The sequence below is a fragment of the Protopterus annectens genome, chromosome 6.part0 (assembly GCF_019279795.1).
Source record: "Protopterus annectens isolate FY-2018-M chromosome 6.part0, PAN1.0, whole genome shotgun sequence".
Lineage (NCBI taxonomy): Eukaryota > Metazoa > Chordata > Ceratodontiformes > Protopteridae > Protopterus > Protopterus annectens.
Window position 1 is genome coordinate 765,927,299 of NC_056737.1, and position 12,945 is coordinate 765,940,243.

A 12,945-nucleotide genomic window follows, 5' to 3' on the forward strand; every position below is an offset into this window, starting at 1 on the left:
TTAGCCCCAAAGCCACTTTATGTTTCAAAGACTTCCTGACTAACATATCCTTTAATGTAAAGATAAGTAACTCCTACTCTGACTCCACTTACACACAGTCATGTGTCTCACAAGGTTCTGTTCTTGTTCCACTACTATTTTCTATTTTTATAAATAAACTTCTCATGCACCTACCCTGCCTATAACTTCTCTTGTATACTAATGACATTGTCATATACAGAGCCATTCAAACTAAACTTCAAGATGATCTCTGGTGGCTTGTCAACAAAAACCTTCTTATAAACCCTAGGAAAAGCAAATGTATGCTCTTTGGTACTAAGAAAATACTTTCTACTAACCCTTCTTCTCTTAACATCTTTGATATCGATAACTCTCTTATTGAAACTACCACCTCCTTTAAATACCTAGGAATTGGCTAGACCCATCCATCAGCTATCATGAACACATTTAAAAAACTGAGATCCAAAATCAATTATGTCTTATTCCAGACCAGAAAAATCTTACATTGCCTCTCAGCAAAGGTGTCCTAGTTGTTCAACTCAGGTATGGTCTACATTTATTTGCCACTTCAAACAAAAACACTACTACACTGCAGACCTCGTCAAATAAAATGTGTTGTTTCTTTACAATTCTACTCAGCACAAATACCACTGCCTCACTTTAGCCATTGCAAAGTGGATCCCCATACAAGCCATAGCCAACTTTCTTCTTCAATTCCTACTTTTCAAGCTACTCCATCAAGATAACACGTCTCCTCCACAATAAAACTCATTGCAGCCAGCACAACCTACAGCCTGAGAAGTCAATCTGCTGGGGGGCCTTCACTCCAAGCCACTTCTACAAAACTGCATTGGACAGATCATAATTTCTCTATTTCTTACCCTAAACTGTGGCACTTTCTCCCTTACCACCTTACCTGGTAAACTAGGCCAGAATTCAAACAGTTGTTGATTGAGCAACACAAAATATAAATGCCAAGAATCTGAGGACATAACTCATAGGGGAAGACTTATTAATTAAGTAAACACCTCTCTCTTTTAGATTACCTTCTATTCTACACTATTTCAGTTAAGTCTTTCTTACTAACCATTTACATATTTTCAGTTCACAGGCACAGTTTTTCCTCCACGTGTTTATTGTCAGACATCAGTAACATCATCCTGTAAAACCCGAATGGAAAGATGTAATCATTAAGAAAATGAGAGTAGTACTGCTGGGACTGACTTTAGTCCAAAAAAAGAAATCTCAAAAACTTACAGGCCAAGTAAAAGACATAGAAATAACAAAGTGGACTGTTGAGGATAAGAAAAAGCTTTTGTAGTGTTGCTATTATTCAAGAAACCCAGATTTTTCAGACAGAAGATATGTAGTAAGAGAAAGAGAGAAAGCAGAGGAAACAAAAATACTTGCACAAGAAAAACTGTTAAAAGCTACAGATAATTTAAGATCCTTAATGCAACAGAATGGAGAAAACATTATCTAGGTGCAGAAACATTGGGCTGCCTGAAAGTAGCAATAGAGGAAGTGACACAAGATAAATAACAAAAACAGAGTTTTTTTGAAAGGTATAAAAAATAAACACAGACATGAGAAAGAAGAAGAGATGCAATACAGGATTTAGGACTTTTCATCAAAATGTAGTTAGACAAAACACCAATCCCAAAAGTTTGAAAAACAAAACAACAAAACAAAAGTGAAAAACATCTTTTCTTGTAGGGGGGCAAGCCCCCTGTACCCCATGCTAATTATACATTTAACTCCAAGATCATACTTCAATGTTCAATCTCACACAGTTGGCTTTCCGTCTTTCTTATTGTTTGGCATTTCTGAATTCAAACTTTTAGGTTCAACCAATTGTTAGTCAATATTTAGATATTTCATGGAAATATCATGCACTTCTGATGTGTGTGATATTTATGCAGAAAAGAAAGACAAACTAATTGATACAAATAAGGCAGCTTCCAAGATATTTGAAGAGATATACAGGCAAAATGATTTGGTAAATTTCACAATACAAAAAATAAGATCACAAAAGGGAATGAAAAAAGGATAATGAGGCTGAAATTAAACAAATATAAATTGAAGTGCTAGACTATCTACACAGTGAAAAATTTAATGTGGAAAATTCAGACAAAACTAATATTACGACATGCTACGCCAATATGTCCAAAGATGGAGAAGCAGGAGATGGAGCAGGATGCATCTGAAGAAGATATGCTATAGGCCAATGTTCTGGACCCTTCTGTAGGAGGCTTACATGACAGTATGGTTAGAAGTGGACAGCAAGGGAAAGAGAAGAAAACAGTGGAAACTTTAACATAGGTAATACTACAATGTAATGCGTCAATGAGGCCCCATTTAGAGGCGCAACAGATGGAGCAGATCTGTCACAATGCAAGGTTCTGAAATCTTCTGTAAAAGACTCACATGAAAGTCCAGTTAGAATTGTACTACAAGGGAAAGAACAGGAAACAGAGCAAAGAAGATGCTCTCGGTCCATAAGAAAATGATCTAAGGGAAGATCTGCTTGATTCAATGAAGATGCCTAGACATATTAAGGTAGATGAAAGAAATAGATTACAGAAACTAAATAAGACCCAAAATGTTAGAAAACTGTTAAAACAGAGGAACACAGCAGTCAGGGCAATTAAGAGAAATTCCTGTAATATAACATAAACAAGTAGGATATATTGCTGAACAGATAAATTAATAATAAAGTGTTACTACAAAAATGTAGAGCAACAAAGCAAAGGAAAGAAAAAGAAAAGTACAGTTGTGTAAGTTGCACTTACCCATAACAGTAGATGTTCACATTCCTCTCTGTTACACTAGCCTTTAAGCTATGTGAGTTCTTTCTTTCCCAAGGCACAACAACCAGCCAGCCTCCAAAAGCACTAGCGCAGTCCCATACCGTTACTTTGACTGCCGATTGAGCAGCCCTTTGGTGGGAAAATAAGCAGTAAGAGTAAAGAATTTTCAGGACTTTCTTGCCCAAAAGTTAAGAAGCAGACTCATCCTGAACCAATAAAACATATAACAGCCAACTATGTAATATTCCAACAATTAACTATATGCAAAACTGGAAGGGGTGAAGGGTAGGTATGGCTACTGCAGCTGTGAGGAATTCGAGCATCTACTGTTATGGGTGCGCATAACTCACACAGTTGAAAGAATAAACTGCAAGGAACCACCATGAAATAAAACTCACAATTTTAATGAAGAGAACGAGCGCTTTCACGCACACTCAGGTGCGCTTCATCAGGTTACATTCAAACAATAAAAACCCATCTTTTAAATACAAAAACCATCATCATTCATTCAATTAAATAAATCAATTATTGCCAGTAATTAAGATACTGCGACTTTTCTTAAAAGGGTAATGACATCTTATGAACACGCATTTAATGTATACACACATTTAATAAGTTCATAATATAGATAGAAAAACCATTAAAGAATCAATGTGCTGCTTTACTAAAACAATAAAGCCTAAAAACAATTACCTTATCCAAGGCATTCATAGTTAATTTGCGTTTGCCCATATCAAACATTGATCCTAAAAATATGTGAGTATATCCTGCCTGGAGATCTAAAATCAAGCATCTAAAATTGCGCTCATTTGAAAGGAATTGTAAACGTCATTCCGCTATATTTAAAATCTGTACGCATGAAGCGACATAATGTCATTATTATCTAAAGATAAACACATAGCCTCATATTAAAAACATAAAAGCATGAACGGGATTATATATATAAATATCAAAAATCCATAGCCATTCTTATTGAAAGGCAGTGAACATAATTCGGTTTATTTAAAACCTATCCGCTCAAATAATTTGATATCATACTATCTTGAGTAATATGTATATTATCTATCCTAAAAACATAAACATGCCATAATATATAAAAATATATATATGATATTAGAGTTATCCAAATACATATTTAAGTTTGTTTATACATTCTATAATATGTATGGAATAATCAAACTGTATGTCATATGAACAAATTTTTTATATATATATATATATATATATATATATATGAAACGATCTCATTAAGGCATGTATAAAGATCTAATTACTAGCTAAATTAAAATTAAAATTGTGAACATGAAAAAATATATATATATATCAATCTACCAACTAAATAAACTATAATATATTCAAAAATGCTTAACAATTAATAATCCAATATAATTACATCATGCAGAGCCTAAAAGCGCCGGTCGAATACTAAGAGTGGAATTAAGCCCTGGTTCTATGTGAGCTTTTAAGTTTAAAATCACTAACTCACACAGTTGTACTATGTTGATCATTCCCACTGGTGTAGTAGCCTTTAGGCTATATGGGTTGATTACCAAAGCCTATTCAACCTGACTGAAAGAAGGATATGGATCCAGGAGCTCCTGGACAATGGTCCCAGCAACGTCTGTCCTGGATCTACAAAAGGAATCCAGTGTGCTCTGCTTTGTAAAAGCCATGTACAGGGGTCCATGTATCTGCCTCTATAATACTTCTAGAGTCTACTCTTTTCCAATACACCATTGAAGAGGGCAATGCTCTAATGGAGTGAGCCTTTATATTACCTGGAACTGATACAGTATCAACCAGTTGGCATAATGGTTAAGGTTCACCTCCCATGCAAAAGGTAACAAGGTTCAATCCTGTCTCCAGCCAATGCCTGTTTGGTGTTTTCATGTTCTCTCTCTGTTCTCTCTCTCTGTTTTCTGTGGGATTCATCCCACCTCCAAAAAACATTCTGAGTGTTTCCAACTCAAACTTACCCAAGAATGAAGCTGTGGGCGGCACCACATTCTCTAAATGGTGGAAGAGTTGTATAGACCAACAGCTTTGGGCATCTACTGTGGTGCGTCATATCCTCAAGACAGGAGAACACGGATTACAGACTGCATGTTGTGGCATAATAAAAATATGGCTCTAAGTGATTCAGTCATGTTGACTAGTGTCACAAAATGGGCATGGGTATTTGCAGTAATAATTGGGTTAAGGATCCGGCCTTCTCCATCTTACACCAGGGACCCATGTTAATGGTGGGAGGGGTGTATGTGCCCCTTTTGGCTAGTGTGTGCCTGCCATAAAGCCCAATAGCCCTGGGTCAATAGGCTACTGGCTGGCTTGTGTCTAGTTGCCCAGCTTAGCTTACCTAGGATAGTTCTGTTGAGAGAATGCTGGATGTAAAACCAATCAACCTGCCAAACATGAACTAAGAATTGCTACACTCAATGTAGGTCCACTGACAGGATGGAGCTTTATTTATTTATTTAACATTTGTTTAGCAGGAAATTCTGACTTGGAATGAGCCAATTTTCAGTGGAGGCCCAAGGAGAAATGTTCCAGATGCCTGTCTTTGTAATGTGGGAGGAAACCGGAGCACCCTGGAGGAAACCCACACAAATGCAGGGAGGACATGCAGACTCCACAAAGAAGGCACCCGAGCTGAGAATCAAACTGGAGAACCTCTTGCTGTGAGGCGATAATGCAAACCACTGCACCACTGCACTGTCTAAAGTAGATGGCACTAATAAACTATATCAGGTTACAAGGCAAAGACAAAGATAAACAAGATAGTCAGACACCCTTCAGAAGGGATGCCAGCAGGAACCTGCTCACCAATTCATAGGATATCAAGGGCAGATGGAAGGAATATTTCCAACAACTTTTGAATGAAGAAAACTAGACAGAAGCTGTACTACTCCAGACACAGCCTATGGTGAGAGAACAGGAGAAGCCCACCATAGAATAAGTAAGAACAGCACTAAGGAAAATGAAGTCAGGGAAAGCAGCAGGCTCAGATGAGGTCAGAGCAGATGTGATAAAGATGTTAGGTGAGATAGGGGAGAAATGGCTCCTGAGAGTACTCATATCAGTATGGAGAGAAAGGCCTATCCCAGATGACTGGAATATAAGCATACTTGTGCCATTGTTCAAAAACAAAGGAGACATTCATAACTGTGGGCAGTACAGAGGTATCAAACTCCTATCTAATTGCATGAAACTTCTGGAGGGGGGAGATTGGCAAACAAATACAAAGAGTAATAGAAAGAAAGATGGGAGTTGAGCAGTTTGGATTCAGATTAGGCTACAGCACAACTGACCCAATGTTGCAGTGAGACAGATACTTGAGAAGGAGCTACAGTTGAGGAAAGAGTCCAGTTGGGCATATAACAAGGTTCCGAGAAAGCTGATTTGGGCAGTCGAAGTCTCATAAACATCGGTAGAATCAGAATAAGCTATGTACAGCAACCTAGTGACTCGAGTACAGTGTTCAGTCTCACAGAGGGGGCTCCCAGTGGGAGTGGGTGTGCATCAAGGTTCAGCTCTGAGCCCACGGCTGTTCATACTGGTGATAGACTACATTAGCAAACAGGTCAGTGGGGAGAGATCAACAAAGTTGCTGTACATCAATGATGTGGCATTACAGCAGACTCTGAGCAAGAACTTCAGCAAAGGAGAGGAGAATGGAATGCAAGACTGAAGGTACATGGGATGAAACAAAGTACAGATAAAACAGTTGTAATGGCAGCAAATGGGGTAAATCAGAAGAAGATGAGAACTGTGACAGAAGAGAAAATAGCATAACAGGTCAACAGCTTCAAGTATTTGGGAAGTCTAAATGAAGCGGTCAAAGCTACAATTAGAGGGGCAGCAGTCAACTGGCACAGGTGTATTGTATAACAGAAGAATGCCAAAGAAGCTGAAAAGTAAGGCATGCAAACAGTGGTGCAACAAGTACTACTGTATGGTACAGAACCCTGGGCAATGAATGCAGAGCAGTTGAAGAAACCAGATGTGACAGACAGTGCCTGAGATGGGTGGTAGGATACACACTATGGAACAGATGAAGAAATGAGGACATAAGAGCAGAAGCCAAAGTAGCTGCAATTGCAGAAAAGGTCAAAGAGAACAGATTATGGTGCTTTGGGTACATGTGCAGAAAAGCAGAAGACAATCTGGTGAAGAAGATATGGAACAGAGAGGAAGAAGGAAAGAGAAAATGAGAGCATACAGCAAACAGGTGGACTGTGTGAGAGAAGACATGCGACAATAAGGCGTGAGTATCGAAGAAGGTCAGAGAGTATTACTTAATAGACAGATGGCTACATTTGACACCACTCCCTGACCCCATGTAGAAAATGGGGAAAAAAGGGGTTGATGATGATGATGATTTACTATGTTGGGATTAACAAAAGGCAATAGCTGAGTACAACCACTTTGAAACAATCTGTTTTCACATAGGTTGTCTTTTCTTTGTCCCATCATAAGAAACATATAGCTGACCAGCTGAGTCTGTGAAGGGCTTAGTAGGAGAAATTGTTACAGAGGCAAGGAAAGTGCTAAGTAATAAATGTATAGCCAGTTTGGTACTTTGTGATAATTTGGTGTAAAAACATGTCTTAGGAATGGGTATTAACTGAGAAATGTTTCTTTTTGGGGAAAAAAGGAGGTTGCAAAGAGTAGAGTTTGACATAGATTAGAGGGCAAAACACTGATCACCTCACAAGTGTCTAAAGCCTGCAGAACATAAAGACAGGAATTTTAGTCTGCATGTTTATCCAAATAAGAGCGGTACTTTAAACCTTGGATCCTTTTGTTTATAAAAATTCTGGGGTCCTTCTAGTTGCAAAAGTTGTTTAGAACTATGTATGCCATATACAGCATTGTTTTCTATGATGAGGCAAATAAGGGATTTAGGATAGGCTCCCTATTGAAATATCGGCACTCAAAATGCCAAGTGCTGACAAGCCAAAAAAAAAGGCCAAAAACACAGGAGAAGAGCGAATCTCAAAAATCACTCTTCTCCTTAAAACTACCTTTGGCAGAGGGGGCAAGCCCCTCCAGACCCACCAGAGTTATAAGCACCAAACCCAAGATCACCATACATCACAGAAAAGGCAGTATTCAGAGAAATGGCATCTCAGACTTAGTATATGTAGGTATGCTCTTGCAGCCATTCAGTCTCCATATTTCAGAACTCACTCTAGCAGGTCCCAACATTTCAAATAGTTACCTTAGAATGGACAGGGAGCTGGATGAGAACCTACAACAGATGAGGTGAGAGAGGTACAGGAGTTTTCTGACAATGTTGGGGATATGCTAACTTAAGGACAGCCCACTGTCTTTGTAATTTCCTAAATGCCAGCTCTCTGTGTCAGTCTTAAGGGAAGTTGTACCATATTTCTTCGTAAATAAGACCTAACCAGAGAATAAGGCCTAGCATGGTTTTCCAGGGTGGTCATGATATAAGCCCTACCCCAAAAATAAGCCTCAGTCATCAACAACACACAATGGGTGTGTTGAATTATAAAATAATATTATTGACACCCGTTGACTGAGGCTATAATACTCTGCTCACCATTTTTGGACCATTTGGACACCTAACTTCTTCCCTTTACAGAAAGTCGTAATATTCTTTCCCTGGGAGTCCTTCAAGATTCTTACTGTAACCCTAATCATCACTCACACTTGACGGTTGAGATACTTTGCCCATAAATACTGGCAGGTGTTCTTTGATTGGTCAAAGTATAGACAACGCGTGTAAAGTGCATGCACTCGATAATGAACGGCTGTGGTTGTGTCTTCTTAACTGTCACCATTTTGTGTTGCCACTCCCTTCTCGTAAGTATTCAATTAACCCCCCCTCCCCAGACAAGATGAGTGCAAAAAGAAAGAGCTATTCTGTACAAGAAAGGAATCATGGAGGACTCCCGGGAAAGAATCTGATGGCTTTCTGCAAAGAGAAGAAGTTAGATCTCCGAATGGTCTGAAAATGGCGTGCAGTGTACGATAACCTCAGTCAACAGGTCGACGAGGGAAATGCTAAGAAGTGTAATTGTGGATCAGGTCGGCAACTATTATTTCCTGAGCTGGAAGACATTATCTGTGAATGGATTGCTAACAGGAGAGCAAAGGCTTTGGTTCTGCACAGGGCTGATATTCAAGCATTTGCCCTTGCAATGGCACCACAATTAAAAATATCCCCAGAAGAATTCAAAGCATCACAACATTGGCTGGATGGCTTCCTTCAGCGATATGAACTGTCTCTAAGAAGATCAACAACACTGTTCAAGCTGGAAGATACTGAAGTTATTAAACGTGCACTTGCATTCAAGTCCTTTGTTGATGGCATCAGCTTTTCTAAATACCAACTCTCCAATATGATTGCTATGGATGAAACTGCAGTGTTTATGGGCCAAGGATCTCAAACAACAATTGATCAGAGGGGTGCCTCATCAATCTACATTCTCTCTACTGGTTACGAGAGTGCACCTGTTACCTGTATTTTGGCAATTCGTCTAGATGGAAAGAAAACCCCACCTCTAATCATTAGTAAGGACAAGAAAGATAAGCTTGAACGTGTTTCAGGCATTTACATTCCTGAAACCAAAAAAGCCTGGTGCACACAAGCAGTTATAAGGAAGTGGGTTGATGTAATGCTGCCACTTGTTTTGCAAGGTAGCGAAAGAGGTCTGCTAGTCTGGGATTCAGCCAGCACTCACCGCGCTAAAGACATGAAGAAACTCCTTGCACGGAGAAGAATATATCAAATAATGATTCCTGCAGGAATGACTGGCTATCTCCAGACTCTTGGTATTGCAATAAACAAGCCATTGAAGGTCCATTTGCACTTGGAACTCAATGACTACATTGAAAATAGAATGGAGAGAAATCAGCATGGAAACTTTGTGAAGCCTAGCCTGCAAGAGGTCGTGACTTGGGTGAAAAATTCATGGGATAAAATCACTGACAGCTGTATTGCCAATGCACTATGAGCAGGCTACTTGGACAATAAGTGCTCATTTAAGGAGAGCTCTATTGCTAGGCATGACATTGGGGCCAATGGTTCTACAGGAAATGGAGTCGCAAGAAATTCAGGCCAGAATTCAGGGGGTTGGAGACTTATGACAATGTTCCAGAAGAAGATGACATGACTATATTTGAATAACTTTTCCATTATCAGGGCAACAGAATGGATTGCTTCTGCTTTCAGTTTTATTCCCCTCTTCAAATACACATGTATTGAGATTTTTCTGCACTTTCTGTTAAGCATGAAATATTGCACTGTGAAAGCCAAGGTGTAGATGTTCTGAAGCTGAAATGTTTGTTGCACCGTTTATGTAGAATTCTCACACAACTGTTAAAGCATTACTTAGAACTGTTGTCCAATAACAGAAAAGTACCAAATAAATGTCAATTTGTGTACATGAATAAATGTCAATTTTTGTACATGAATAAATGTCGATTTTTGTACATGAATAAATGAATAAATGTAGATTGTTCTATAGGGGGGGGGTAAATAAGGCATTCCCTGATAATAAGCCCTAATGTGTATTTCAGCAGGGGAAAGAGTATAAGACCCGGTCTTATTTTCAGGGAAATACGGTATTTATGTGATAGGTGTTCAAAAGCACTAGTTTTACCAAACATGAATTTACTATATTTCTTTGCATTTAGGGTGAAACCATGATTAGATCATCAGTTTTTAGTGTGATCAAGGCTTTGATGAAGTATTAGTGAATCTGAAGAGAGTTCTCTAACTTACACTCGTCTGTGAATTTAGTTAACCAGAGTATTACCACTTGCCTATACTTTACAGAAATATATTCTAATGAATAGAGTCTAAAATGGAATCTTTTTTTTTACTGAATAAATTGGAATCTTTTTTTTTTTACTGAATTAATTTTTATTGATTTTCAGAAAAATAAACATATATACAGTATTTATATCAAAGAAATATTTACCGAGTCGAAGCTTAAAGTGGAGAAACACTTCCAAAAACAAACATTACAAAACCAACTATTTATATAGGATATCTGTACTTGAAAGACTTTGTTTTCTTGAATGTATCTGAATAAGATTATAATTTATTACAGTCTTCTGTTTCCAGCACTTGATTTACTTTCTGCCAGGCAATGCATAAGGAAGTAGGTTGTTCTGTTCTTTCCTTGACTGATGTTGTTTTTTGGGACAGGTAACATTTATTCTGAACGATTGTTTTCTATTTGACAGGTAGCTAACAATACAGTGAACTGTAAAGGGATTGATGATTATTTGTATTAGCTCATTTTTGATGCCAGAGCGAGGAATGGTATCAAATGCTTTGGCTACATTCAAATAAGCAGAGTGGACTAGAAGTCTTTCATCTAGGGATTTCATAAATTTTCCAAACAGGCTAATAAGATTAAGAAGGCATGTTCTTCCCTTGACAAAGCCAGACTGCAAAGTGTCTAGTATCTTCGGGTCTTTGATTAGTCCTACATTAATTTGTGCCCCTTAGTATACCCCCTTATTATCTCAATGTGTCTGTACAGAAATAAGCAAACCTGTCTTTAAAAACATTCTTAACTAAAATGTCATAGTATAGCACTATTTTTCCAGTGCACTCTATATAATCCTAATTTTTCTTCTCACCTGCAAAAAGGTCATCATCATCATCATCATCATCAGCCCCCTTTCCTCATTTTTCATGGGGGTTGGGGTGTCACATCAGCATTAGTTAATGCAACCAAATCACCTGTGTTTGCACTGCTTAATGGTCTGCATTTCTGAAGACCAAAGCAGGACGCTTCTTCAACGATATGTTGCTGCATAAGCCAGAAACTAAGTTAGCTGAATCTGATGTTACATTTTATCTGCAAACATCTGTATTTGAATTACAGAAGAAGCATGCTGTTGGTTAATCTGAGAAACAGTCCATCTATATTTAAAGCTGTAAGCAAAAAAAATACAATTGTGTACACTTAGCATAAATGTAGATGTTTGAGTGTATTCACTATTGCAGTCATCACATTTGGGTTATCTGCTTGCAGTAGTCCTCAGCCAGCCTGATTATCAAAGTCTTGGGTCCTGCATCGGTTGTCTCATCTTCCATGACATCAGGTAGTCAGAGGTATAAAGCATGCAGCCGGTGCCATTACATCAGTTTTTCTTGCTCCAGATGTCAGGTGCCCCCATAATGGGAAGCAATTATATGCAAGGTTACACCTCCAACAAAAAAGCAAATACACCAAAAAGCTTTAAGCATAGTAAGCAAGAACAGACTTATAGTCAATAGAAGTTAGGGGGCTGGAGGGAGGGTAACCAGGACTGCAACAGTGAATACACTCGAACATCTACATTTATGGTAAGTGTACACAACTGTACTATATTCTTCGTGTTTCACTGTTGCAGTCATCACATTTGGGTAGATTCCCAAAGCTAAGGATGGGAGGAGGTAATTAGATAGCATTAGGACCAGCTATAAGGCCCTGCAAGACTGCAGTGGCAAAGCCAGCTCTGGATTTAGAAAAAATTGGCAAGTGGTAATGCTTGGTGAAGTTATGTACAGAACTCCAGGTAGCAGCTTCTAGGATGTCCCTGGTAGGGACACCTCTGAGAAAGGCTGTAGAGGAAGATGCATCCACTTAGAAATGATTTGCTTTGAAATGGCCTTCCCTTCTGCCCCTGCAGCAAATGCAACCAGCAGCTGTTCAGATTTCTTGAGAGGCTTAGTCCTGTCCAAGTAAAATCTAAGTTGTCTGTGCACATCCAAGGAGTGCAGTATTTGTTCCCCTTTGTTCTGTGGATTAGAAAAGAAGGTTGGCAAATGAATGGACTGATTAAGGGCCACACTGGATACCAACTTGGGCATGAAGGAGGGATTGGTCCTCAGGGACACCCTGTCCGCATGAAAGATGATGAAAGGCTCCACTGCCATGAGGGCCTGTAATTCAGACACCCTTCTTGCTGAAGCGATGGCTAGAAGGAAGGCTGTTTTCCAAGAAAGGAATTTCAACTCTGCATTTGCAGCTAGCTCAAAGGGAGGTAGAGTGAGCTTTTCCAATACAAAGTTAAGGTCCCATGCTGGAGTAGGGGCTCGCCTGGATGGTCTTAAGTTTTTGGCCCCTCTGAGGAATTGCTTCAGCAGTGGATGAGAAAAGAGGGA

The 12,945-nt window shown here is 38.8% G+C and overlaps 1 protein-coding gene across 1 annotated transcript in view; it reads right to left on the reverse strand.

Annotated features, from left to right (window-relative positions):
- Window positions 1–12,945, reverse strand: part of LOC122804073 (F-box/WD repeat-containing protein 7-like) — a 380,857-nt gene that overhangs the window by 80,170 nt on the left and 287,742 nt on the right. The window lies entirely within an intron of this gene.